Source organism: Sapajus apella, unplaced genomic scaffold (genome assembly GCF_009761245.1).
Source record: "Sapajus apella isolate SASKATOON/1434 unplaced genomic scaffold, GSC_monkey_1.0 scaffold6, whole genome shotgun sequence".
Lineage (NCBI taxonomy): Eukaryota > Metazoa > Chordata > Mammalia > Primates > Cebidae > Sapajus > Sapajus apella.
In genome coordinates, this window is record NW_022436946.1 from 29,452,701 (window position 1) to 29,458,497 (window position 5,797).

A 5,797-nucleotide genomic window follows, 5' to 3' on the forward strand; every position below is an offset into this window, starting at 1 on the left:
TTTAATCACTATGTGGGCAGAAGGGGGGTTCAGATTTTCTTATTCTGCCATCTTACTGGTGTCACTCCAACTTTTATCATTTATACCTAAAATTATCTTAGATGAGAGGGTTTTAAGATATTATATAAATATAATATTTATTTTTAAATTATTTTTATTGCATTTTAGTTGTTGGTGTACATGTGAAGAATATGCAAGATTGTTGCATAGGTACACATGCACATGAATGTTCATAGCAGCACTGTTTACAATAGCAAAGACCTGGAACCAACCCAAATGCCCATCGATGATAGACTGGGCAGAGAAAATATGGTACATATACACCATGGAATATTATGCAGCCATCAAAAATGATGAGTTTGTGTCCTTTGTAGGGACATGGATGAACCTGGAAATCATTATTCTCAGCAAACTGACACAAGGGTAGATATATTTATAACATAAAAATAGAATTATGCTGTAAACATGGGGAAATACAAGGAGCACTTGAAAGTTCATACCCTTTCAGTTGATATTAAAAGATGAAATGAGAAAAGCCCAGACCCTAAATTTGAAGGCATGTGGAGAAAGGATTATAAAGTAGGGAAAAGGTAAGGAGAAGAAGAATTTTTCACTCATACTAAGTATTTTAGTAAGTGCAAACAATACACAAATATATCTCTATATTATATTAAAATTGTCAACAAGCAAATTCCTTAGAGGAAAGGGCTAGATTTGATTTATTTTTATTTATTTATTTTTGAGACAGGGTTTCATTCTGTTCCCCCAGCTGGAGTGACATGATCATGGTGCACTTCAACCTCAACTTCCTGGGTTCAAGAAATCATCCTGTCTCAGCCTCCTGAATAGCTGGGACAAGTGTGCACCACCATACTCAGCTAATATTTATTTTTGTGGAGACAAGGTCACAGTATGTTTACCAGGCGGGTCGTGAACTCCTGGGCTCAAGCAGTCCACTCTTAGCGGCCTCCCAAAGTGCTGGTATTATAGGCATAAGCCACCTACACTAGGCTGGGGTTGATTTAAATTTCGTATTAAGATTGCACTGAATTGCAAAGTGACTGCACTGAGTTTCTAATTATTTTAGATGGTAAATATTATTGTCAGTGATACCAGATATCAGAACAAAATCCAAATGACTAGGCATATTTAGAAATAATGCAAGCTAAGAAGTTTTTTAAAAAATAATATTTTAGTAGTATTAGGGTACTTTGAAAGTATTATTAATGACAAGTAAAGGATAGCTTGTTCAAAACAAAATCTCACAATACACTGTGACTTTAGAGATTATCTGGCACAGAAAAGCTCAAAATTAATGAATACTGGTTGGCTCAATCTGAGTCAGCCTCTAGGCCAGCTGTACTTTAGTCAGGAAGATGGGACTTGCTTTAGTGCACTTTAGTCTCCATGATGACCAGTTATCTTGGCTGCATTCCCAAGGACTTAGGACTGTTTCAGTGAGATTAAAAATAATTTTGTATGAATTCTTTATTTTTCCTTATACCATGCAACATGAGTCCTACTTTGTAAGAATTTGTGGTGTCAACTTCATTTTTACACAGAATTAAAATAAAAATTAAGGAACTCTGATTCCCGGTTTAGAAATGGAAGTAGTTATTGAAAACTTAAAGTATCCAGTAGGGGAAGATATCTTCTAAAATGAGTGCAGAAATTATTTCACAGCTTAAGGAGGTAGCTCCCCATTCCCTCACTCTGGCATGATAATCTTAAAAAAAATATGCATACATTAGTAAGCAACTCAGTACAATGTTTGCAGTATGTGAGATTCTGGAAATACAAACATAAATGAGATATTATAAAGAAATAAAATGATTCCTTAATTATATTACTGTTTTTGTTAGAAAATCAATGAGTTACAGGCCGGGTGCGGTGGCTCAAGCCTGTAATCCCTGCACTTTGGGAGGCGAAGGCGGGTGGATCACGAGGTCAAGAGATCGAGACTATCCTGGTCAACATGGTGAAACCCCGTCTCTACTAAAAATACAAAAAAAAATTAGCTGAGCATGGTGGCGCATGCCTGTAATCCCAGCTACCCAGGAGGCTGAGGCAGAAGAGTTGCCTGAACCCAGGAGGCGGAGGTTGCAGTGAGCTGAGATCGCGCCATTGCACTCCAGCCTGGGTAACATAAGTGAAACTCCGTCTCAAAAAAAAAAAAAAAAAAAGAAAAAAAAAAGAAAATCAACGAGTTACATAACTTCCCTCTTTTTTCTATTTTCTGAAAGTGTGCATAGAAAAGAAATTATCTTTTCCATTTAGACTTGAAGGAATTCACCTGTAAAACTGCTTGAGAAATTTTTTACTATTAATAAATTTTTTTAAACTTTTCAATCTGTCAATATAAAAAAACTTCTTCTATCAGTTTTATCATTTATATATTTTATATTTTGTACCTTATCCAAATTTTTTAATATATTAGAAAATAAGTTAATGGTATCCTTTATATACGTCTAAATTAAATTGTGTTTATAATATTTTCTTCTCATATTCCTTTCAGTATTTATTTGGGATTGCTTTGCTTTTCTCAATTTCTTTTTCACCTATGTCTGTGGTATTATTCAAATAATCAGCAGTTTACATTTGATAATTTCTTCTCTTTTATTTCACTAATTTCTGGTTTTACCTTTTTTTACATTCATTGTGCTTTTGAATTTTTTAGTTTTTTGACTTGAAACCTTATCCTATTTGTTTATAGCATTTCTTCTTTTTTTAAATTGTCCTTTAGATTCTGGGGTACATGTGCATATCTTGCAAGATTGTTGCATAGGTACTTTCATGGCAAGGTGGTTTGTTGCCACCATCCCCCAATCACCTATACCTGATATTTCTCCCCACATTATCCCTCCCCAACGCTATACCTCCCCCACCCTTCCTCCCACTATACCTCCCATAGGCCCCCACAATGGACCCCAGTGTGTGATGCTCCTCTCCCTGTATCCATGTGTTCTCATTGTTCAACACCCGCCTATGAGTGAGAACATGAGGTGTTTGATTTTCTGTTCTTGTGTCAGTTTGCTGAGAATGATTGTTTCTAGGTTCATCCATGTCTCTACAAAGGACACAAACTCACTGTTTTTTATGCCTGCATAATATTTCATGGTGTATATGTGCCACATTTTCTTTGTCCAGTCTATCATTCATGGGCATTTGTATTGATTCCAGGTCTTTGCTATTGTAAACAGTGCCACAATTAACATGTGTGTACATGTGTCTTTATAATAGAACGATTTATAGTGCTTTGGGTATATACCCAGTAATGGGATTCCTGGGTCAAATGGAACTTCTATTTCTAGGTCCTTGAGGAATCTCCACACTGTCTTCCACAATAGTTGAACTAATTGACACTCCACCAACAGTGTAAAAGTGTTCCTATTTCTCCACATCCTCTCCAGCATCTGTTGTCTCCAGATTTTTTAATGATTGCCATTCTAACTGGGGTGAGATGATATCTCAATGTTGTTTTGATTTGCATTTCTCTAATGACCAGTGATGATGAGCATTTTTTCATATGTTCATTGGCTTCATATATGTCTTCTTTTGAAAAGTGTCTATGCATACCCTTCTCCCACTTTTGGATGGGTTTGTTTGTTTTATTTCTTATAAATCGGTTTCAGTTCTTTGTAGATTCTGGATATTGCCTTTTGTCAGATGGGTAGATTGCAATAATTTTCCCATTCTGTTGGTTGCTGGTTCACCCTAATGATTATTTCTTTTGCTGTACAGAAGCTCTGAAGTTCAATTAGATCCAATTTGTCGATTTTGGCTTTTGTTGCCATTGCTTTTGGTATTTTAGTCATGAAGTCCTTGCCTATGACTATGTCTTGAATTGTTTTGCTTAGGTTTTCTTCTAGGGTTTTTATGGTGTTAGGTCTTATGTTTAAGCCCTTAATCCATCTGGAGTTAATTTTAGTGTAATGTGTCAGGAAGAGGTCTAGTTTCTGCTTTCCGCACATTGCTAGCCAATTTTCCCAACGCCATTTATGAAACAGGGAATCCTTTCCCCATTGCTTGTTTTTGTCAAGTTTGTCAAAGGTCAGATGGTTGTAGATGTATGGTGTTGCTCCAGAGGCCTCTGTTCTGTTCCATTGGTCCAGTTTCTGTTTTGATACCAGTACCATGCTGTTTTGATAACTGTTACCTTGTAGTGTAGCTTGAAGTCTGGCAGTGTGATGCTGCCAGCTTTGTTCTTTTTGCTTATGATTGTTTTGCTATTGGGCTCTTTTTTGGTTCCATATGATGTTTATAGTATTTCTTAAAACAAAAACATCACACAACTTTTATTCGTACTTCCTTTGTTTAAAACTATTTTATATTTTATATTATGATTATCTCTCTATAAATTGTTAAATGTTGCTTTGCTTTTAAATAAATTTGTTTTTAAATATTAAAAAAAAGAAAATCACTGCATAGATAGGAGAATAAAATGTAAACAAGACCGAAAATTTAAAAATAGAGAGAAAATATTGAAAATTAATAAAATATGTATTAAAATCAGAGACCATAATTTTGTCAATTCTTAAAAATCTAAAGTCTTAATTTTATTGAACATGATGATTTTACAACCAAAAGGATCTGTGCACTCAAAATTTGTCAAAGGCTTCAAATATTTTATTTCTGGAATGTTCACTTTTTAACTTATCACTACAAACAGAGAAAAAAAGAAAGTATGTACTGAGAAAATCCTGAGCTTCACATTGTAATCTGACTTAGGGGTTACTTAGGGGTATATAGCAGCTGATTGAACACTGAATGCTGGGAAATGAGCCAACACCTTTGTTCCAGTTGAGGAGCAGGTGTCCCTGAGAACCCAAACATCCCAGAGTCTATCTGGGAACAAACTAAAGAAAACATTTTCATCACTCAGAGTAGTCAATGAGACTAAAATTAGCTCAAAAGCAGCTTATAGATGGGTGACAGCCCTAGAGGGGCTGTGCTGTCATCATCCAGGAGGGCCCTGTGTGTAAATATTTATAAACTTACCCATTTGTCAAGCTGCACTTGTATGAGTCATTTTCTGGTCTCTTGGCATAATCCTACTTTGGGGTGAGTGTTACAGTCTCAAGTTTTTCTTGTAACAAGTAACTTGGTAGAAAAAATATATAACTACCATGAAAATGTATGACTATTAACATATAAAATGTCAACATAATTGCTTGTATTAAAGAATATCTATTGGCAATGAAGAAATTTGTAAATCTGTAAATTTGACACCCTGCATAAAAAATCAAGAGAAAATCAAAAAGAACTGAGGCTTTCCCTCTCTCTGAAAATAAGATGAAAATATCAGTACTATCAACAGGTCACCAATATTGAACCAAAACCTGGAGAGAATATTAGAGATCATTTACACCATCTTGTTTATTAATTAGGCCTCTGATGGAAAGAAAGCTGATAGGGCTGCATATTGACAATCAGCTGCTTCCTAATAAATAGTTTTCCCAAGGTGTCTATTGTATGCATATGCATTAGTGTGTACCCATACACACACAAAACACACACATAAGGCAGCGCTTACAAATGAACTCTTTATTATAAGTGAAAGCTTTGTCTCCATTTTCTCAGGAATAGACATCCTGGATCATCATTTCCAATGTATAAACCACATTTTGGGTGAATTATATATTTTTTCATTAAAATTTTCTGCATAGCTTAAGATCTCAAAATAAACAACTCTACCTGCCAAACTTGTATCTGACACCTTAAGAACAAACAAAAAATTTCAGAGAGGACCCTCGTGCACAACCAGCCTGAGCCACGTACTCTTTTTTTTTTTTTTTTT